We start from the raw sequence: 24283 nt of genomic DNA, 5'->3' as shown, positions 1-24283 counted from the left end.
ACCTGAATGTTGGGAGAGTGTGCATCGACCACATGGCCCCTAATCTGTGGAGCTGACCTGGGGTCTCATGCTCACTCTCTTGCTGCTCCTCTTCTCTTTCTGTCATTTCTATCCTTCCTTAACAGGTTGTCGCCTGGTACGGCTGCCTCCCATGCATGACACATGATGAACCATGTCTCTGTAATAACAATATCCAAGTCTGCCTGTTCACCGTTAGGGCCTTAAGATCTGGAATTTTATTAGCCAGACTACAAGTTCATAGCTTTCCAGCTTTTCACCCTCAGCATGCTGCTCTTTCTGCTTTGTTGTATAAAAGTGGATTATTGAGCTGATTCATTTCTCTATTCATATATTCCAACTTCATTCTGCTGTCCCCATCTTTAGTTTAAACACCTTTTGACATATAATCTGAATTTCTCGCTTAGGGACAAATATAAGCCATCCTTTCCATTTAGCCTTTTACCATTCCATTCACAAACCCTGCCCCCAATATATTTCAAACTTTCCTTACAACAGGTTGTGTGAGAGGGACCGCTTGGCAATAGCGATCATAACATAATCAAATTTAACATAGTCACTGACGGGAGGACATTAAGTCAAGTCCTCATTTATTTATAGCATGCTTTTCCAACAGGAGAGGTCAAACTGGGATAGAAGGAAACATCAACTGCATCAGCATACAGTAGGAGGACATAGTAGAATATGGCAAATATAACAGATTTCAGTTAAAATATGTAAATAAGGCATCTATCTTGCATTGTGTGGCAAAACAAATTCAAAAGAATGAGGGATCACTCAGGGTGGTAGGTCTTCAGATATTCTAGTGGACCATTACATACATACATCCGGTTTCTAATCTTCCCACATTGAAAGAAATTATTGAGAAATGTGTCTTGGTTCAGCTGGAGGATTTTTTGGAGGAGGCCTCAGTGTTGAATAAAGGCCAATTTGGATTTCGAAAAAATTATAATACAGAATTCTTGTTATTGACTTTAATAGATAAGCTGCATCAGTTATTAGATCAGAATCATACTGGGGTTTTGTTGCAACTGGACATTGTCTCGGCATTTGATGCTATGCTTATCTCAGGGTTACGCGAGTATGGTTTAGGTGGAGTGGTCCTGAGGAGGTTTAACTCCTTTCTTATTGGGGAAGCTCAGCGGGTGCAGATTGGATTCTCGTTTTCATCCTGGAGAAAGGTAATGGTAGGGATCCTCCAAGGCTCTTGCCTGTCTGGAGTTCTTTTTAATTTGTTTTTGGCAATGATCATTAAGAGTGGCATATTATATGTATGCTGACGATTTACAGATTTTTGTGCCAAGTGGAGAGGATGGGAAAGTACCAGAAGTTAGAATACAAGAAATTTTGAATACAATTCAGGGTTGGCTTTTAACTAATGGTGTGTTTTTAAATGTTGGAAAAACCAAAATTCTGTGGGTAGGTAAACTATTACCTTTAAATAACACTTCAAGTGTACAGTATGATGGGGAGGTATTACCAATAGAATTTCAGATTAGAGTCTTTGGGATTTATGTAGATTCGCAATTATTTATTTATTTATTGAGTTTTATGTACCATCGTTTGGTATTGCCATCACAGCTCTTGGTAAAGGTTGCATTTTTTAAGTTAAGGATGGTATGACCTTTACGTTTTATGTTAAAGGCAGGTTTATTTAGAACTGTAGCTCAAGCCTTGGTATTAAGCCACTTAGACTATTGTAGTACCTTACTGGTTGGCTTACTGGGCACTTTGTTACAGGTCTTACAGTTGATGCAGCATGCAACAGCGAGATTGATTATGGGAGTGAAATATGCTGAGCATATTGGGCCAAATACTACTTCAAAGAGGCAGGTTTTGATCAGTGTTCTGAAGGAGGGGAGATCTGGCACAATGGCAGGTGGTAGGCTGTTCCACAGAGTAGGGGCAGATTCTGTGAAGGTCCTCCTCCTGATTCATGTGAGGCATATTGAGTTTAGGAATGGAACCACTAGGCAAGTTTGGATGAATGTGAAGGGAGTGAAGTAACTGTTAAGGTTTGATGGCACCTGACCTTTGAGGGTTAGGATCAGAATTTTGAATTTAATGTGGAAGAGTCTTGGCAGTGTACAGGGGTGGATTGGCCTATCAGAGGATTAGGCATCCCCCAGTGGGCTGGTCTCTCTAGTCACATGATACTCCAGCTGCCCGGGAGTAATGAAAGAAGAGGCGTTGCCACGGACAAGAAAAAAGATTTGGTGGGGTTGAGGTGGAGTCCATCTCACTGCGCCCAGAAGAGAGACCTATAAAGCCGAGATGGAGCTGACCCCTCATGGCTCGAAGAATGACTCAGCAAGGCTGTAGTAGAGCGCATCTCACTACAGCCAGAAGAGAGGCCTGCAGGGTATGTACCCCTGCCAACAACAGTACTGCTATTGTGGTCTCCTCCCACCTCCCCTCCAGCAGTGAGCAGCAGCTAGCCATCTGATATGGCCTTAGACAAGGCCCAGAAGAAAGAGGAAGATAGAGGATGTGCGTTTGTGTGTATGAGAGATTGGGTATGTGCACTGAGAGAGAGAGAATCTGCATGTGCTCTCTCCCTCTCTTCATGTGTATGAGAGAGGGAGAGAGAGCATCTGTATGTGTATGAGAGAGCTTGCATGTATATGTGAGTGAGAGAGAGAGCCTGCATATATATGTGAGTGAGAGAGCCTGTGTGTGCATTATAGCTTGTATGAGAGAGAGATTGTGCATGTGGCAGCATATATGTGACTGTTAGAGAGATCCTGTGTGTGTGACATGTGAGTGCGCGAGTAGGAGAGAGAGAATAAAGTTTGTGTGGCTCCCATTCTGTCAATTCACAACAATCTCTGGATGACTGTAAATCAAAAGGTTCCAGGAATGGAGAACTGGGGATTTTTTAAATCTTATGGGCTGGATTTTAATAGCTATCGCCGCCTTAGATTTGTGCGCGCAACCCGGCGCACACAAATCTACGCCCAATTTTATAACATGCGCGTCCAGCCGTGCGCATGTTATAAAATACGGGGTCGGTGCGCACAAGGGGATGCACACTTGTGCACCTTGCGTGCGCCGAGCCCTAGGAGAGCCCCGAAGGCTTTCCTGTTCCCTCCGAGGCCGCTCCAAAATTGGAGTGGCCACAGAGGGAACTTTCCTTCCGCTCCCCCCCCACCTTCCCCTCCCCTATCTAACCCACCCCCCAGCCCTACCTAAACCCCCCACCTTTATTTTGATATTTTCGCCTGCCTCTGGCAGGCGTAACTTGCGCGTGCTGGCCAGCTGCCGGCGTGCGATCCCCCGGCACGGGCGCTGTGCCCGGTCTGGGTCCCGCCCCCGGTCCGGCCCCAGACCGGCACCCTTTCCCGCCCCTTTTTCAAAGCCCCAGGACATACGCATATCCTGGGGCTTGCGCGTGTCGCCGGGCCTATGCAAAATAGGCTCGGCACGTGTAACCCCCCTGCGCATGTAAATCCAACCGGATTTACGTGCGCAGGGCTTTTAAAATCTGCCCCTAATATTTTACATGTTTAGGTGTTATTTCCTGTTTGCTGTCTTGAAATATTTAGTATTTGTGAAATATTAGAAAAAATGTATGTGAATTTTTAGCATTATTGGATGTTTATTAGTTGTTTTCACAGATTATTGCTTGATGTTATGCGAGGAATGATGATTCTGTTTTTCAATTGTTCACTGCATAACACAGTTGGACTTGTTGTGGTTTACAAAGCATGTGTTTGAGCAAGTAAGCCAGTGAGCATGTGTGTGAGCAAAAGAGAATGAGCAAACCAATAAGTATATGTGTGAGTAATAGAACTATTTAAGATGTGGGTATGTGTGTGAGCATAAGAGAGTGTGAGTGAGCATGTGTGTGAATGAGAATGCGGCGGGCTGGCAATTTGCTCAGCCCGCCGCATTTCAGAACTACAAGCACTGTCCTGCCATGAGCCATTCCTCAGGCTCACCCCGGGATCCATCCAGCTATGCACAGTTCCTTCGTTCCTTCCCAAAGTGGTATCACACTTCCATCTTAACCAGACCATCTCACTACCATCGCCGCATGACTTGAAGAATTCGGAAAAAGCTTGTAGTCTACGCCACCTCAATATCGGCAGACTCCTATCCAGATATCTGGAAATGTCGGAACCCATACAAAAGACGGACCACCTTTTCATCCTTCACAGCGGGAAGAGACAAGGGGAAGCGGCCTCACGGGCAACTATAGCCCACTGGATCAAGGAAGTCATCAAGGTGGCCTATGTAGAAGCAGGCAAGCCACCGCCTCTACAGGTCAAGGCCCATTCTACCAGAGCCCAGGCAGTATCCTGGGCAGAAACCAGAATACTGTCACCCACCGAGATCTGCAGGGCGGCGACATGGTCCTCCATCCACACCTTCTCCATTTCCAAGGTCAGTACTAAATGGATCACGGGCAGCCTCCCACCTGGTTCGGGAGTAGCTTTTATACATCCCATTGGTCCTGAGTCCATCTGCTACATGCTAGGAAATCGAGAAATTACTTACCTGATAATTTCGTTTTCCTTAGTGTAGTCAGATGGACTCAGCATCCCACCCTTGGCTGTCGTTACACATGGAATTTCGAATGATTCAAGGGTAAGCCATGTTTTCATTCACTTAGGTCACCCACCCTACTGGGTGTCGACGCTTTCCGGTTGAGTACACTGGCGGTCTCCAGCTATAGTCAATTCAACCAGTTCAAGTTAATCAAGTTATAACTTTTAATCAAGTCATGAAGTTATTCAAGTTAATCAAACTAGTCAGTCACACATATATCCACAATGCTTTTTCGAAGAGAATACTGAAGAGCTGCACTTCCTGCACGGGTATATGTACTAAGGGCTGACGTCAGATTGAAATCTGATCTGTCTCCAACTGCTATCAGGAGTACACTATACCCATTGGTCCTGAGTCCATTGTCTACACTAAGGAAAACAAAATTATCAGGTAAGTAATTTCTCCATTTTCCAGTCTCACAAGGTCTTCCTGCAATTTATCACAATCTGCTTGTGATTTAACTACTCTGAACAATTTTGTATCATCTGCAAATTTGATTATCTCACTCGTCGTATTTCTTTCCAGATCATTTATAAATATATTGAAAAGTAAGGGTCCCAATACAGATCCCTGAGGCACTCAACTGCCCATTCCCTTCCACTGAGAAAATTGTCCATTTAATCCTACTCTTTGTTTCCTGTCTTTTAGCCAGTTTGCAATCCACAAAAGGACATCGCCTCCTATCCCATCACTTTTTACTTTTCCTAGAAGTCTCTCATGAGGAACTTTGTCAAACGCCTTCTGAAAATCCAAGTATACTACATCTACCGGTTCACCTTTATCCACATGCTTAAATAGTTAAAATACACGCATCATGTGAATGTTGATTATTATGCGTCAATGTTTTAAAGTGCCATTATTCTTTAGGACCCCCCTTATGCTATATTAGCATTTGTACATATGTTTGCATATTTATATTCTTTGACACTAAGGTTCATGTTACGCCTTAGCAGTGATTGTTCGGTTATATTATATTATATGTTATTAGACGCTATGTTTTTATGTTTCAATGTAACGCCTATGCTGCGATTGTTCAGTTGTATTGTAAACCGACATGATTTGTATATCATACAAGAATATCAGTATATAAGAATCCAAAATAATTAAATAAATAAATGTTTATTAACTCCTTCAAAAAAGTGAAGCAGATTTGTGAGGCAAGACTTGCCCTGGGTAAAGCCATGCTGACTTTGTTCCATTAAACCATGTCTTTCTATATGTTCTGTGATTTTGATGTTTAGAACACTTTCCACTATTTTTCCTGGCACTGAAGTCAGGCTAACCGGTCTGTAGTTTCCCGGATCGCCCCTGGAGCCCTTTTTAAATATTGGGGTTACATTTGCTATCCTCCAGTCTTCAGGTACAATGGATGATTTTAATGATACGTTACAAATGTTTACTAATAGGTCTGAAATTTCATTTTTTAGTTCCTTCAGAACTCTGGGGAGTATACCATGCGGTCCAGGTGATTTACTACTCTTCAGTTTGTCAATCAGGTCTACCATATCTTCTAGGTTCACCGTGATTTGATTCAGTCCTTTTGAATCATTACCCATGAAAACCTTCTCCAGTACGGGTACCTCCCCAACATCCTCTTCAGTAAACACCGAAGCAAAGAAATCATTTAATCTTTCCGCGATGGCCTTATCCTTCTCTAAGTGCCCCTTTAACCCCTCGATCATCTAACGGTCCAACTGACTCCCTCACAGGCTTTCTGCTTCGGATATATTTTAAAAAGTTTTTACTGTGAGTTTTTGCCTCTACGGAGCCTGTCTTATCAATGTCTTATATTTAACTTGCCAATGTTTATGCATTAAACTATTTTCTTCTGTTGGATCCTTCTTCCAATTTTTGAATGAAGATCTTTTGACTAAAATAGCCTCTTTCACCTCCCCCTTATCCATGCCGGCAATCGTTTTGCCTTCTTTCCACCTTTCTTAATGTGTGGAATACATCTGGACTGTGCTTCCAGAATGGTATTTTTCGACAATGACCACGCCTCTTGCACACTTTTTACTTTTGTAGCTGCTCCTTTCAGTTTTTTTCTAACTATTTTTCTCATTTTTTTAAAGTTTCCCTTTTGAAAATTTAGCACGAGAGCTGTCGATTTGCATACTGTTCCTCTTCCAGTCATTAAATCAAATTTGATCATATTATGATCACTATTGCCAAGTGGCCCCACCACCGTTACCTCTCTTACCAAATCCTGTGCTCCACTGAGAATTAGATCTAAAATTGCTCCTTCTCTCGTCGGTTCCTGAACCAATTGCTCCATAAAGTTATCATTTATATCATCCAGGAACGTTATCTCTCTAGTGTGTCCCGATGATACATTTATCCAGTCAATATTGGGGTAATTGAAGCCTCCCATTATTACCACACTACCAATTTGGTTAGCTTCCCTAATTTCTCTTAGCATTTCACTGTCCGTCTCACCATCTTGACCAGGTGGATGGTAGTATACTCCTATCACTATAACTTCAGTTAGTCAGCCAGAGTGACTCACTGCTCTCTTGATTAACAAATGTTGGTACTATTTCAAACCAAATCACACTACCTCAACACCTTTCCAAGGTGAGTAACTGAAATGAACTTTTCAACCTTTTTACTTAGGTATACACTGCTCCTATCTTATTTCTAGCTTCTGGCTACTTTTTGTGTTTGTGGGTTTTTTTGTGTTTGTAGTATTTTTTTAAATAAAAACACTCAGTTCTGCTTACTAGTTGCCTTATTGATTGACTATTTAAAAATACAAACAGTCTAACTTGTTTATTTACTACCTTACTGACAATTAAAAGCACAAACACACAAACACACTAAATAATATTCCCAAATAGTTAACTTTGCCCCAATACTTTGAAAAAAGACAATGTCACAAGCAAAAACTTACTGATTCCTTTCAGCCACCAGCAAGGTGATCCTCTCCTCTCAGTGCATCCTAGGGTACTGAAGGTACTGAAGGAACTCAAAATGAAATTTCTGATCTATTAGTTAAAATTTGCAAGCTATCATTAAAATCTTCCATTGTACCTGAAGACTGAAGAATGGCCAATGTAATCCCAATATTTAAAAAAGGCTCCAGGGGTAATCCGGGTAACTATAGACCAGTGAGCCTTACTTCAGTGCCAGGAAAAATAGTGGAAAGTGTTCTAAACATCAAAATCACAGAATATATAGAAAGACATGGTTTAATGGAACAAAGTCAGCATGGCTTTACCCAAGGCAAGTCTTGGCCTCACAAATCTGCTTCACTTTTTTGAAGGCGTTAATAAACATGTGGATAAAGGTGAACCGGTAGATGTAGTGTATTTGGATTTTCAGAAGGCGTTTGACAAAGTTCCTCATGAGAGGACTAGGATTAAATGGTCAATTTTCTCAGTGGAAAAGGGTAAACAGTGGAGTGCCTCAGGGATCTGTACTTGGACCGGTGCTTTTCAAATATATATATATATATATATATATATATATATATATATATATATATATATATATATATATAAATGATCTGGAAAGGAATATGACAAGTGAGGTAATCAAATTTGTGGATGATACAAAATTATTCAAAGTAGTTAAATCACAAGGGATTGTGATACATTTCAGGAGGACCTTGCAAGACTGGAAGATTGGGCATCCAAATGGCAGATGAAATTTAATGTGGACAAGTGCAAGGTGTTGCATATAGGGAAAAATAACCCATGCTATAGTTACACGATGTTAGGTTCCATATTAGGAGCTACCACCCAAGAAAGAGATCTAGGCATCATAGTGGATAATACTTTAAAATCATCGGCTCAGTGTGCTGCAGCAGTCAAAAAAGCAAACAGAATGGTAGGAATTACAAATTAGAATTAGAATCTACGAATTAGAATCTAGAATTAGAATCTACGAATTAGAATTAGAATTAGAATCTAGAATTAGAATCTACGAATTAGAATTAGGAATCTACGGAATGGGGTAGATTTTCAAAGGGTTATGCGCATAAGATACGCACGTAACCCCCGAAAACCTACCCCTGTGCGTGCCGAGCCTATTTTGCTTAGGCTTGGCGGGGCGCGCAAGCCCCGTGATACGAGTATATCCCGGGGCTTCAAAAAAGGGGATGTCTGGGGCATGGCCGGGGGTGTGGTGGCAGTCCAGGGGCAGGCGTAACTCAACGAAATAAGGTAGGGGGGGATTTAGGTAGGGCTAGGGGTGGGTTAGATAGGGGAAGGGAGGGAAGGTGGGGGGGACCAAAAAAAAAGTTCCCTCCAAGGCCGCTCCGATTTCGGAGCGGCCTTGGAGGGAACGGGGAAAGCCATCGGGCCTCCCCCTTGTGCGCGCTGACCCTGGATTGTATAACATGCGCGCGGCAGCTCCCACCAGACCTCCGACAGGACCCTTGCCCCATCTCCTCCTTCAAGAAAAAACTAAAAACATGGTTATTCAACCTTGCTTTTCCAGAACCCTCATTTTAGCTAACACATGCTCTCCATTTCTCGCAACATATCCCTCCTCATTTCTCTTCACAATTATGATTTGGTTTATTATAAGCTCTCATTTTTCACTTTTTCTCTAACTCATGTTACCTTGAAGAAACCCTCAGATACCCTTTAATCTTTTTCTCCCTAATGGATCCATGCTCAATCAATTGGATCGACCGTTTATTGTGACCTTTATTACTATGTAATGCTAATTGTTTTCCTGGTCAATTTACTTTATGACTATGTTACCCAGAGTTTTTCTTATACGTTCATGGTTCCATGTACCGCCTACAGGCAAGTTCTTTGTAAACCGGTTTGATTTGTATCTAATGCAAAAAGATCGGTATATAAAAACTAAAAAAAAAAAAAAAAAAAGATAACTTCAATGCATGGCTCAAACCTTGGTGTAAGGAAGAAGGGTTTGGATATATTGGGGGCTGGGGCCGTGTATGGAACAGGAGGAGGCTCTATGTCAAAGATGGCTTCCATCTCTCTGTGGCAGGAAAAAGGATCCTAAGAGATAAATTAAAATCCTATGTCATAATGCATTTAAACTAGAGGATGGGGGTGGCAGAAGGACATTGCAATGTTATTTCCCAAATCTCAAGGAAATGGGTGAAGGGGATAATAAAAGTCAGCTGAATAAGGGAGAAAAGAAGTCCAAGAAGAGCAGTAACCTGAAGGAGGGAAGCTGGAAAGCTATGAGCACAAATGTTCATAGTCTGGGCAATAAAATCCCAGACCTGCAAGCCCTAATGGTGGAGGCGGACTTGGACGTTGTTGCTGTCACGGAGTCGTGGTTCATGGATTCTCATGAGTGGGTTACGGCCATACCGGGCTATAACTTGTTAAGGAAGGACAGAGAGGATAGGGAAGTGGGAGGAGTGGCTCTTTATGTCAAAAACAATATCCAAACAACTGAACTGCAAGGAAAGTGGGGTAGAGAAGAAGCATTATGGGCTGTCCTAAAAAAAGATGATGGTGCATCCATTTTTACTGGAGTGGTTTACAGGTCTCCGATTCAAATGGAAGAACTAGATAGAGATCTTGTTGAAGACATCCAAAAGGTGGGAAAGAAGGGAAAAGTGTTGATGGAGATTTTAATTTGCCGGATGTGGACTGGAGAATCCCTTCTGTGGAATCTAACAGAAGTAGAGGATAGTGGATACCCTCCAAGGGGCTCTGTTCAAACAAATAGTGATGGAACTCACAAGGGAGGGAGTTATAGTGCTCACTTATCGGGATAATGTTTCCAGTGTCTGGTGGATGACCACCTCAGCACCAATGATCATTAAACCATATGCCTTGACATCACAAATAGGATACAGAGAAGTCACACAAAGACCCGCTTTTGAATTTCAAAAATACGGACTGTGTTAAAATGGTGAAGTACCTGGAGATAGAACTAGAAGACTGTGAGTAAACAAGTGAGATGGAACAACCTCAGGGGGCCAAACTAAAAGGAGCAATTACAAAGGCAGCAAATCTACATGTTAGAGAAGAAAACAAAAGCAAGTGAAATAAGAAACCTAATGGTTTTCAAAGGAGATGGCTGATAAAATAAAGGCAAAATAACCCCCAGCATTCAAGAAATATAATGGATCCCAAACAGAGGAACACAAGGAAGAATATCTGGTGAAACTGAAGGAAACTAAGAAAGTAATCAAGAAACAAAACGTCAGCCAGAAGAAAGGAATGCCAAAGAGGTAAAGTGAGGCGATAAAACATTTTTCAGTGGTATAGTGAAATTGAAAGGTGAAAAGAATCAATGTGTGGAGAAAGATGAAGAAATGGCGGAAAATATTAAATAAATACTACAGTTCAGTGATCTCTAAAGAAGACACTGGAGAAGGACCGTCGCTATATAACAAGGCAGTGGATGGGGGTGGAGGAGACGAAACTCCATTTACAGAAGATAATCTATGGGAAGAGCTAGGAAATCTGAAAGTGGACAAACCATGGGGCCTGATAAGGTTCATCCCAGGATACTGAGAGAGCTCAGAGATGTGCTGGCGGGTCCACTGCATGACCTTGTTACGGCTATGGCTGCTGTGCAACCGCCTCACCACCAGGGGTCCCTCTAGAGCTGGATCTCCTGACAGGCCCAGTCCATCTCCCTTCTCCTCTCTATGTTCTGGGCTGTCCCTTATAACCCTGCCTGAAAGTTCCCTCAGGGCTTCGGCATCGAGCTCGCCTGGGCTCCCTGCTCTAGCCTTCCTTCCTTGCTTGCTGTGCGTTTGGTCCCTGGACCTTGCCTTGCCTTGCGCGGCCTTCGGGCCTTATCCCTTGCCTTGCCTTGCCTTGCGCGGCCTTTGGGCCTCATTCCTTGCCTTGCCTTGCGCGGCCTTCGGGCCTTATCCCTTGCCTTGCCTTGCCTTGCGCGGCCTTCGGGCCTCATTCCTTGCCTTACCTTGCGCGGCCTTTGGGCCTCATTCCTTGCCTTGCCTTGCGCGGCCTTCGGGCCTTCTGCCTTGCCCTGCTTACTGTGTGTGGCCTACGGGCCTTCTGACCTGCCTTGCCCTGCTTACTGTGTGTGGCCTACGGGCCTTCTGTGTGTGTGTGGCCTACGGGCCTTCTGACCTGCCTTGCCCTGCTTACTGTGTGTGGCCTACGGGCCTTCTGTGTGTGTGTGGCCTATGGGCCTTCTGACCTGCCTTGCCCTGCTTACTGTGTGTGGCCTACGGGCCTTCTGTGTGTGTGTGGCCTACGGGCCTTCTGACCTGCCTTGCCCTGCTTACTGTGTGTGGCCTACGGGCCTTCTGTGTGTGTGTGGCCTACGGGCCTTCTGACCTGCCTTGCCGCTTACTGTGTGTGGCCTACGGGCCTTCTGTGTGTGTGTGGCCTATGGGCCTTCTGACCTGCCTTGCTCTGCCGCCTGCCCTGACCCAGCCTGAACCCAGACACTGCTATTTGCTGCCTGCCCTGACCCAGCCTGGACCCCGACACTGCTACTTGCCGCCTGCCCTGACCCAGCCTGGACCCAGACACTGCTACTTGCCGCCTGCCTTGACCCAGCCTGGACCCAGACACCGTTTCTAGCCATTCCTGTCTCTCTCCACCTGGAGCCACCCTTCTGGGTGGTGTTCACTACCCCTGAACACAGCCTAAGCGTAACAGTATGCCGAAGCCACCAATTTCCAGGGGAAGAGATAGGTCTTGGTACTACCGGTGAGCCAATTTTTCTTTTACCTCTACTCACATTATGCCTCAGCCTCCAAGTTTTTATGTCTGTGCCTGTTGCCAGACTTTGAACTATCTCAGTTACATGAACTGTCTTGCATGTCAACTCTCAGACCAAGAGCACTGGGTTTGCAGCAGTTGTCATAAGAGGAACGTCTCGGTCTATCAGGAATGTTTAAATTGTCTAACTCCAAAACCAGGGTGGTGGAAATGCTCCTGTGTTCCGTGTCTGTTACCACCAGGCAAACCCTGCCCCTGTTGTTCTGCTCTAGGACCAGCTGTTCCATTAGAAAAAACAATCAGCTCTCCTAACCGGTATTCTGCTTCTGGCTCAACTAAAACAGACATTTTAGCTGGCAGTTTGTGGAAAGAAAAACCCAGGACTTACCTGACCAAGAAGGCTTCTGTGATACCAGTGCTAGACCCTCGGGAACAGGTTTCTCTAAAACGGAGAGAGCTGATTAACTCTAGCAGGGCTCTGCTTCCCACAGCTGCTGTTGAGACAATAACGAGCACTTTCCCTAGACGTCCTAGAACTGCCTGTGCCTTCTCTAAACTGCTCCTCCAGAAACAAAATAAGGAGCCTCAGAGTTTGGCTCGAGGTATCAAGCCCACAGCAGTGCAATCTGTGTCTTCCATGTGCACTGCTTCTAACCTTGCTGCTCTGCCATCTGAGCCTGCTGCATCGCCCCAAGAGGGGTCCGAGCCTACTGCATCACCCCAAGAGGGGTCCAAGCCTGCTGCATCGCCCCGAGAGGGGTCCGAGCCTGCTGCATCGCCCCAAGAGGGGTCCGAGCCTGCTGCATCACCCCAAGGAGGATCCAAGCCTGCTGCATCACCCCAAGAGGGGTCCAAGCCTGCTGCATCACCCCGAGAGGGGTCTGAGTCTGCTGCATCACCCCGAGAGGGGTCCGAGCCTGCTGCATCGCCCCAAGAGGGGTCCGAGCCTGCTGTTTCACCCCGAGGAGGATCCAAGCCTGCTGCATCACCCCGAGAGGGGTCCGAGTCTGCTGCATCACCCTGAGTAGGGTCCAAGCTTGCTGCATTACACCGAGAGGGGTCCAAGCCTGCTGTTTCGCGCCAAGAGGGGTCCGGGCCTGCTGCACTACCCCGAGAAGAGCCTGAGTCTGCCGAACCGGCTCTGCTGCCATTCCCGGAGGGGTCCGAACCGGCCCTGCTGCCGCCCCCGGAGGGGCTCGAACCGGCCCTGCTGCCGCCCCCGGAAGGGCTCGAACCGACCCTGCTGCCGTCCCCGGAGGGGTCCGAACCGGTCCTACTGACAGACTTTCTGACTCAGCCTTCTGAGCCTGCTGAACCAGCCCTGCTGCCGCCCCCGGAGGGGCTCGAACCGGTCCTGCTGCCATCCCCGGAGGGGCCCGAACCGGTCCTGCTGCCATCCCCGGAGGGGTCCAAACCAGTACTGCTGCTGTTCCCGGAGGGGTCCGAACAGGTCTTGCTGCCGTCCCCGGAGGGGTCCAAACCGGTCCTACTGACAGACTTTCTGACTCAGCCATCTGAGTCTGCCGAACCGGTCTGCTGCCGTCCCTGGAGGGGTCCGAACCGGTCCTGCTGCCGTCCCCGGAGGGGTCCGAACTGGTCCTACTAACAAACTTTCTGACTCATCCTTCTGAGCCTGCTGAACCGGCCCTGCTGCTGCCCCCGGAAGGGCTCGAACCGGCCCTGCTGCCGTCCCCGGAGGGGTCCGAATCTGTTCTGCTGCCGTCCCCGGAGGGGTCCGAATCGGGCCTGCCAACAGACTCTGTTACTCAACCGTCTGAGCCTGCTGTACCGGCCCAGCTGCCGCCCCTGGAGGAGTCCGTACCGGCCTTGCTGCCTCCCCTGGAGTGGTCTGTACCAGTCTTGCTTGCCGCCCCTGGAGGGGTCCGTACCGGTCCTGCTGCTTGCCCCCCGGAGGGGTCCGAACCGGGCCTGCCAACTGACTTTGTTACTCAACTATCTGAGCCTGCTGTACTGGTCCAGCTGCCGCCCTTGGAGGGGTCTGTACCGGTCCTGATGCCGACCTTGGAAGGGTCCGGACCGGCCCTACTGTTGCCTCAAGAAGGGTTACGGACTATTTCTCTGCCCCAGGTGGGGTTTGTGTTCCCCTTGTCACCCCAGGAGGGGTTATGGAAATCTGCACCGCCTCTGCTACCCCAGGAGGGGTCTAACCCTGCCGCCTTGTCCCAGGAGGGGTTATGGACTATTTTGCTGCCCCAGGTTGGGGTTGTGTCTGCCTTATCACCCCAGGTGGGGTTATGGACTGCCTTACTGCCTCGGGAAGGAGTTGAACCTGCCGCATCACCCCCGGAGTGGTCTCACGTTATTATTGATTACCTCCTGCACAGATGGGATCCAGGAGGAGGGGGAGGCGTTGAGGGGGGGGGTACTGTTACGGCTATGGCTGCTGTGCAACCGCCTCACCACCAGGGGTCCCTCTAGAGCTGGATCTCCTGACAGGCCCAGTCCATCTCCCTTCTCCTCTCTATGTTCTGGGCTGTCCCTTATAACCCTGCCTGACAGTTCCCTCAGGGCTTCGGCATCAAGCTCGCCTGGGCTCCCTGCTCTAGCCTTCCTTCCTTGCTTGCTGTGGGTTTGGTTCCTGGACCTTGCCTTGCCTTGCGCGGCCTTCGGGCCTTATCCCTTCCCTTGCCTTGCCTTGCCTTGCCTTGCGCGGCCTTCGGGCCTCATTCCTTGCCTTGCCTTGCGCGGCCTTCGGGCCTTATCCCTTGCCTTGCCTTGCCTTGCGCGGCCTTCGGGCCTCATTCCTTGCCTTGCCTTGCGTGGCCTTTGGGCCTCATTCCTTGCCTTGCCTTGTGTGGCCTACGGGCCTTCTGACCTGCCTTGCCCTGCTTACTGTGTGTGGCCTACGGGCCTTCTGTGTGTGTGTGGCCTATGGGCCTTCTGACCTGCCTTGCCCTGTTTACTGTGTGTGGCCTACGGGCCTTCTGTGTGTGTGTGGCCTACGGGCCTTCTGACCTGCCTTGCCCTGCTTACTGTGTGTGGCCTACGGGCCTTCTGTGTGTGTGTGGCCTACGGGCCTTCTGACCTGCCTTGCCCTGCTTACTGTGTGTGGCCTACGGGCCTTCTGTGTGTGTGTGGCCTACGGGCCTTCTGACCTGCCTTGCCGCTTACTGTGTGTGGCCTACGGGCCTTCTGTGTGTGTGTGGCCTACGTGTCTTCTGTGTGTGTGTGGCCTACGGGCCTTCTGACCTGCCTTGCTCTGCCGCCTGCCCTGACCCAGCCTGAACCCAGACACTGCTATTTGCTGCCTGCCCTGACCCAGCCTGGACCCCGACACTACTACTTGCCGCCTGCCCTGACCCAGCCTAGACCCAGACACTGCTACTTGCCGCCTGCCTTGACCCAGCCTGGACCCAGACACCGTTTCTAGCCATTCCTGTCTCTCTCCACCTGGAGCCACCCTTCTGGGTGGTGTTCACTACCCCTGAACACAGCCTAAGCGTAACAGACCTGTTCAATAGATCCCTGGAAATGGGACTGTTGCCGAGTGATTGGAGAAAAGGGGTGGTGGTCCAGGAGTGGAGAGGCTAAGAAGTGATTTAAGGAAGCTTGGTCGAAGATATGGCAGCTGGGATTCAATGCCAAGAAGTTCAGAGTCATGCATTTGGGGTGTGGTAATCCAAAAGAGCTGCATGTGATGGGGGGTGAAGGGCTGTTGTGGAGCAAGAGGGGGACCTTGGGGTGATAGTGTCTAGTGATCTGAAGATGACGAAGGTATCTGAAGGTCTGCATAGACAGTGCTGGGGAGGAGCCGGTTGTTGTGGTACATGTGGGCACCAACGACATAGGAAAATGTGGGTGAGAGGTTCTGGAAGCCAAATTTAGGATTTTAGGTAGGAAGCTGAAATCCAGAACCTCCAGGATGGCATTCTCTGAAATGCTTCCTGTTCCACGTGCAGGTCCCCAGAGGCAGCAGAGCTCCAGAGTTTCAATGCGTGGATGAGACGATGGTGCAGGGAAGAGGGATTCAGCTTTGTAAGGAACTGGGGAAACTTTTGGGGAAAGAGGAGACTTTTCCGAAAGAATGGGCTCCACCTTAACCAGAGTGGAACCAAGCTGCTGGCACTAACTTTCAAAAAGGAGATAAAGTACCTTTTAAACTAGAACAAGGGGGAAAGCCGACAGTCACTCAATAGTGCATGGTTCAGAGAAATGTATCCGTGAAGGATACTAATAAAACAGGAGAGTTAGGGCATCCCAACAGAGAGGTTCCATTAAAAGCAAACATAGTTCATATGCCTATATGTAAAAAATCACCAAAGCTAATGATTTCCAAATTATCCCAAACAACTGAAAAGCAGGTTGTTAAAACAAGCAAAAACCACACTTTGAAATGTCTGTATGCCAATGCCAGAAGTCCAAGAAGTAAGATGGGAGAGTTAGAGTGTATAGCAGCAAATGATGAGACTGACATAATTGGCATCACAGAGACTTGGTGGAAGGAGGATAACCAATAGGACAGTGCTATATCAGGGTACAAATTATATCGCAATGATAGGGAGGATCAACTTGGTGGGGGTGTGGCACTTTATGTCCGGGAGGGTATAGAGTCCAACAGGATAAAGATCATACAAGAGACTAAATGCTCAGTAAAATCTATATGGGTAGAAATTCCATGTGTCTCGGGGAAGACTATAGTGATAGGAGTATACTACCGTCCACCTGGACAAAATGGTCAGACAGATGATGAAATGCTAAGAGAAATCAGGGAAGCAAACCAATTTGGCAGTGCAATAATAATGGGAGATTTCAATTACCCAGAACACAACATGCAAGGAAACAATTAACTGTTCCATCAATCAGTAATATATAAATGTTCAGTTTTATTCTTACAGTCAGTTGAAGAAGGCAACTCCGCGTTTGTACAAATAGGCAAGTATCAGGCCCCCGATACTTGGCGCTCCATGGTTCTACTGAAAGAATTTCTAGTCACTGTGGTCCCTCCCGATGCAGCCACCAGCGAAACACGGGACCGTGTCGGGGGACTGATACTTGCCTATTTCTACAAATGCGGAGTTGCCTTCTTCAACTGACTGTAAGAATAAAACTGAACATTTATATATTACTGATTGATGGAACAGTTAATTGTTTCCTTGCACGTTGTGTTCTGGTTACTTGCTTAAGTGCAAGGCTTTGCTTCTGTTGTATTATTTGGCAGATTTCAATTACCCCAATATTGACTGGGTAAATGTAACATCAGGACTTGCTAGAGACTTAAAGTTCCTGGATGTAATAAATGATTGCTTCATGGAGCAATTGGTTCAGGAACCAACAAGAGAGGGAGCTATTTAGATTTAATTCTTAGTGGAACGCAAGATTTGGTGAGAGAAGTAACTGTGGTGGGGCCACTTGGCAACAGTGATCATAACATGATCAAATTTAAACTAATAACTGGAAGGGGGACAATAAGTAAATCTGCAGCTCTAACACTAAACTTTCAAAATGGAAACTTTGATAAAATGAGGAAAATAGAAAAAAACTGAAAGGTGCAGCTGCAAAGGTTAAAAGTTTTCAACAGGCTTGGACATTGTTTAAAAATACAATCCTAGAGGCGCAGTCCATATGTATTCCGTGCATTAAGAAAGGTAGAAGGAAGGCAAAACGATTACCGTCATGATTAAAAGGTGAAGTGAAAGAGGCTATTTTAGCCAAAAAAAATCCTTCAAAAAATTGGAAGGATCCATCTGAAGAAAATAGGATAAAACATAAGCATTGTCAAGCTAAGTGTAAAACATTGATAAGACAGGCGAAGAGAGAATTTGAAATGAAATTGGCCATAGAGGCTAAAACTCATAATAAAAACTTTTTTAAATATATACAAAGCAAGAAACCTGTGAGGGGGTCGGTTGGACCATTAGATGACAGAGGGGTTAAAGGGGCTCTTAGGGAAGATAAGGCCATTGCAGAAAGACTAAATGAATTCTTTGCCTCCGTGTTTACTAATGAGGATTTTGGGGAGATACCAGTTCCGGAGATGGTTTTCAGGGGTGATGAGTTAGACGAACTGAATGAAATCACTGTGAACCTGGAAGATGTAGTAGGCCAGATTGACAAACTAAAGAGTAGCAAATCATCTGGACTGGATGGTATGCATCCTAGGGTTCTGAAGGAACTCAAAATGAAATTTCTGATCTATTAGTTAAAATTTGTAACCTATCAATAAAATCATCCATTGTACCTGAAGACTGGAGGGTGGCCAATGTAACCCAATATTTAACTATAGACCAGTGAGCCTGACTTCAGTGCCGGGAAAAATAGTGGAAACTATTCTCAAGATCAAAATCGTAGAGCATATAGAAAAACATGATTTAATGGAACATAGTCAACTTGGATTTACCCAAGGGAGGTCTTGCCTAACAAATCTGCTTCATTTTTTTGAAGGGGTTAATAAACATGTGGATAAAGGTGAACCGGTAGATGTAGTGTATTTGGATTTTCAGAAGGCGTTTGACAAAGTCCCTCATGAGAGGCTTCTAAGAAAACTAAAAAGTCATGGGATAGGAGGCGATGTCCTTTCGTGGATTACAAACTGGTTAAAAGACAGGAAACAGAGATTAGGATTAAATGGTCAATTTTCTCAGTGGAAAAGGGTAAACAGTGGAGTGCCTCAGGGATCTGCACTTGGACCGGTGCTTTTCAATATATATATATAAATGATCTGGAAAGGAATACGACGAGTGAGGTTATCAAATCTGCGGATGATACAAAATTATTCAGAGTAGTTAAATCACAAGCAGACTGTGATACATTACAGGAGGACCTTGCAAGACTTGAAGATTGGGCATCCAAATGGCAGATGAAATTTAATATGGACAAGTGCAAGGTGTTGCATATGGGGAAAAATAACCATTGCTGTAGTTACATGACGTTAGGTTCCATATTAGGAGCTACCACCCAGGAAAAAGATCTAGGCATCATAGTGGATAATACTTTAAAATTGTTGGCTCAATGTGCTGCAGCAGTCAAAAAAGCAAATAGAATGTTAGGAATTCTTAGGAAGGGAATGGTTAATAGAACAGAAAATGTCATAATGCCTCTATATCGCTCCATGGTGAGACCACACCTTGAATACTGTGTACAATTCTGGTCACCACATCTCAAAAAAGATATAGTTGCGATGGAGAAGGTACAGAGAAGGTCAACCAAAATGATAAAGGGGATGGAACAGCTTCCCTATGAGGAAAGGCTGAAGAGGTTAGGACTGTTCAGCTTGGAGAAGAGACGGCTGAGGGGGGATATGATAGAGGTCTTTAAGATCACGAGAGGTCTTGAAGAGTAGATGTGACTCGGTTATTTTCACTTTCGAATAATAGAAGGACTAGGGGGCATTCCATGAAGTTAGCAAGTAGCACATTTAAGACTAATCGGAGAAAATTCTTTCACTCAATGCACAATAAAGCTCTGGAATTTTTGTTGCCAGAGGATGTGGTTAGTGCAGTTAGTGTAGCTGGGTTCAAAAAAGGTTTGGATAAGTTCTTGGAGGAAAAGTCCATTAATGGCTATTAATTTTACTTAGGGAATAGCTATTGCTATTAATTGCATCAGTAGCATGGAATCTTCTTAGTGTTTGGGTAATTGCCAGGTTCTTGTGGCCTGGTTTTGGCCTCTGTTGGAAACAGGATGCTGGGCATGATGGACCCTTGGTCTGACTCAGCATGGCAATTTCTTATGTTCTTATGATGCACAATCAACAAACCCTCCCCATTCAAAAGAAATCAGTAAAACTAGGGGGCATGCATTGAAACTCCAGGGAAGATGACTGAGAACCAATGTCAGGAAATATTTCTTAATGGAGAGGGTGGTGGATTCCTGGAATTCCCTTCCGGAGGAGTTGATGGACAAATACAGTGAAGGATTTCAAAGGGGCATGGAATAAACACTGTAGATCCATAAAGTCTAGATGATGGAAATAAGGAAAAGATTGCAAGGGGGTAGCTTGCTGGTGAGGTGGTTACTACCCTTAATCAATAAGCCTTCATACTGTTGCTGCAACTCCATTCCCTGTACGTACCCGGATCAGTCCAGACTCCTGGGTTTTGCCCCCCCCCCCCCCCAGCAGATGGAGACAGAAGTTTACAAACCAAACTCCGCCTTATCTAGGCTGGTGCCACCTACAGTCTGGCAGTATTCTTCTGTCTCCTAGCAGGTGGAGAGGGTGCAAAACCTACAGTCTTTTCTGAGGCCTAGTTAGTCTTAAAAAAAATGTAAAAAAAATAGGTAGAGTAGTGTTTGGACCGCAGTGGCTTGCCTGCAGGTCCAGTAGTCAGCCTCCCAGGGGGTTGTGAGGTTCTGAGGGGACCATCCCCCCTGGTTTCAGAGGCCGCTGAAGTGTGAGGTGCTCTCACTTACCAGCGTTGGTGCCCGGCACTGGGGGTGACACCAGGGAGCCCGGCTCACTCTCCCTAGGTGGATTCGGAGCCCGCGACGACTGATGCTGGTATTGTATTTTAAAAAAAGGTTTGTTTTTTGTTCTCTGTATTTCTTGTTTGGCCTAAGTGTTCTTGGGTACGATTCGGCCGCGTTCGGGGGCAGTGCGCCGGGAGTCCGGGGACCTCAGGGAGCGATTTTCTTTTTTTCTATCTCTCTCTCTTCCCTCGATCGCGTTTCGGGAATGCCGCGGTGGACGGCTTGTCGGGCGTGCGGTGCTGCGCGGCGACTCTCCCGGGACAGCCTGTGCTCTCGCTGTGCCTCGGGGGGTGAAGGGGCTTCTTCGCTCCCGGATGGAGCATGGGGGCGAGCGCTGTTAGGAGTAGCAGGTCAGGGAGCAAGGCCCGGGTCTGGGTCAGGTCCGTTCCCGCGGAGCGTGGGAACGGGCGCCATTTTGAGCTCGGTGTGTCGGCGGGAATGTCCGCCATTTTGTTGCCTCCAGATGCAGAGAGGTCCGCGTCTCCGGCAGATCAGGAAGAGCAGGATTTGCCGCCGTGTTATCACCACAGCGCAGGGTCCCTGAGGGGGACAACCTGCGCGGCCACACTGTTCTAAGGCAGATGAAATCCCTGAGGGGGACCCTGCAGATTGGTCATCCGATTTGTCGTTTTCCTCCGAGTTTGTGCTAGTAATGCACAAAGCTTTCAAAGTATGCCGATTGGCCAGGAAAAGACCTCATGGGTCTCAGGATCCAGACTCTACAGGAGGGTCGAGGAAGCGGGCTAAGCCCGTCCAAGCATCGGATCCCGCTGGGGGGCCCCGGCCCTTCCAGCTATGGGGCCCGCAGGGGGATCCTGATACTTCTACGGACACTGATGACCCAGAGGAGCCACAGGGGGACCAGGACCCGCCGTCCCAACCCTCGAGGGGGGTTGAGGGGGATGGTGAGCAGTCAACAGGTGGCCTGAGTAGTAACCATGGGACGGATGGGGATGACCCCAAGGTCGTACGTCTTTTCGGCGGGATGAGCTGGCGCCCCTCATCCCGGTGATTCTGGATGAATTAGGCATCCAGTTACCACAAGTAGAGTCCAGACTGGGGGCGACAGATCCAGTGGTATTGAGCCTGAGAGGTACGCCATCCGCATTTCCATTGCATTTTTCGGCGTCGGATTTGGTTTTCAAGGAATGGGACACCCCAGATTTGGGACTTAAAGTGGCTAAAGCCATGGATAAGCTCTATCCTCTACCTGAGGACGCATTGGAGCTGTTGAAGTCCCGAGGATAGATTCGGCGGTGGCGGCGGTCACTAAGAAGACCACTATACCGGGGGAACAGCTCTCAAGGATTTACAAGATCGAAGTCTCGGCACTGAGGATCCGTGCAGCTATTTGCAGTAATTTCTCCTTGCGAGCGGGACTTCGGTAGGTTCAGCAATTGCTGGCCAATAAATCTCTTTCCCAAGAAGAAGCGCTTCAGGCGGGGCGTTTAGAAGCCGTAATTGCCTATAGTGCGGATGCCTTCTATGACTTACTCCGTACCTCGGCTAGATCCATGGTCTCAGCGGTGTCGGCATGACGCTTGCTATGGCTTCGCCATTGGGCAGCGGATGTGTCATCTAAAGATCGGTTGGGTTCGTTACCCTTTAAGGGCAGGTTATTGTTTGGAAAAGAACTGGAGGACCTGACTGAATCCCTTGGCGAGAACAAGTTTCATCGACTGCCAGAAGACAGGCCTAGGTCTAGAGGGACTTCTTCATCCCTGGCCCGTTTTCGGGGAGGGCACAGACCTCGGACTTCGCGAGGGTCGGCTTCCTCTTTTTGTCATAATGCCAACCGTCAACAGACATACTCACAGTCCTTTCGCAGGCGCCGCTTTGGCCGACCAGGGGTCGGTCAGAATACGCAGAGTGGTAAACCTTTGCAATGATGTGCAGACGGTCCACTCCTCGGTACCTGTGGTCGGAGGCAGATTGTCTCAGTTTTACGAGGAGTGGACCAAGATAACCTCGGATCAGTGGGTCCTAGAGGTGATAAGTCAAGGTTACGCGTTAGATTTTTCACGACAGCCCCGCCAGTGCTTCTGATATCGCCTTGCAGTTTTTCGGAAAAGCGACGAGCGGTACAGGACACACTGCTGCGCCTTCGTGACCTCAGCGTGATTGTTCCGGTTCCGTCACACGAGCTTTGCAGAGGCCGGTATTCCATTAACTTCGTGGTGTCAAAGAAAGAAGGAACCTTTCGCCCGATTCTAGACCTAAAAAGCATCAACAAGTGTTGAGTACCTCGTTTCCGTATGGAGACCTTAAGGTCCGTGATTGCATCAGTGCGACAGGGAGAGTTTCTAGCTTCTCTAGATCTAACAGAAGCGTACCTTCATATTGGAATCTGGGCGGAGCATCGACAATTCCTAAGGTTTGCCATGATGGGTCAACATTACCAGTTTCAGGCGTTGCCGTTCGGTCTTGCCACCACACCTCGTACGTTCACCAAGATTATGGTAGTGGTAGCAGCGCATCTTTGCAAGGAAGGTTTTCTGGTATATCCCTATCTGGACGATTGGCTGATTCGGGCAAAGTCAGAGCGGCTCTGTCAGGAAGTGGTTCAACGGGTGATTCACTTGTTGCAAAAGCTCGGCTGGGTGATCAATACGGCCAAAAGTCACCTGGTTCCTTCCCAATCTCTGGAGTTTTTGGGAGCGTTGTTCGATACTCGTCGGGGAATGGTAGCTCTTTCACGGGGGCGCATGATCAAATTACAGAGTCAAGCTCGGCGCTTATTAGCCAAGCCCATGCCAATCGTCTGGGATTACCTTCAGATGGTAGGGTCCATGACTTCGACGTTGGAATTGGATTCCTGGGCTTTCGCTCATATGCGTCCCTTATAGTCCGCGTTGCTTTCGCGGTGGAATCCGGTGTCGGAACAATTTCAGCTACCTTTACCACTAATGCAGTCGGCTCGGACCAGCATGGATTGGTGGCTATGTCCAGACAACTTGAGTCGGGAGTGCCGCTGAAGGTTCCCTCGTGGAGAGTGATCACCATGGATGCCAGCTTGTACGGTTGGGGAGCGGTCTGCCTGCGAAAATCGGTACAGAGGACATGGTCCCCACGAGAAGCGGCTTGGTCCATCAATCGCTTGGAGACCAGAGCAGTTTGTCTAGCACTCCAGACTTTTCTCCCCTTGATTCGAGGCAAGGCGGTCAGAGTCCTGTCAGAAAATGCGACCACGGTGGCCTATATCAACCATCAGGGGGGCACCAAGAGCCAACCAGTGGCATGCGAAGCCCGGCAATTGCTAGCGTGGGCAGAATGACATCTCAGCTGCATTGCGGCCTTGCATATTGCCGGGGTGGAAAATGTTCAGGCGGACTTCCTCAGTCGCAATCGACTAGATCCCGGAGAGTGGAAACTCGCGGACGCAGCATTTCAACTCATCTGCACACGCTGGGGGACGCCCGCTCTGGACCTAATGGCCATAGAGTTGCACCCGACGGCGGTGGTGTTAATAGCTCCCGAGTGGCTGCGATGCCCTTGGTTGCGGATCTCCGAAACCTGGCCTTGGAGGAGCCCGTTCGTTTTCCGTATGTTCCAGATCTTCTACATCAGGGTCCCGTTTGTTTCACCAGGCCGAGCGCTTTTGTCTACCGGCATGGCTTTTGAGAGGCGCCGGTTGAAGTCCAAGGGGT

The sequence above is a fragment of the Rhinatrema bivittatum genome, chromosome 1 (assembly GCF_901001135.1).
Source record: "Rhinatrema bivittatum chromosome 1, aRhiBiv1.1, whole genome shotgun sequence".
In the NCBI taxonomy this organism is placed as follows: Eukaryota; Metazoa; Chordata; class Amphibia; order Gymnophiona; family Rhinatrematidae; genus Rhinatrema; species Rhinatrema bivittatum.
The sequence above is the reverse complement of the archived record's forward strand: the minus strand, read 5'-3'. Positions refer to the sequence as shown.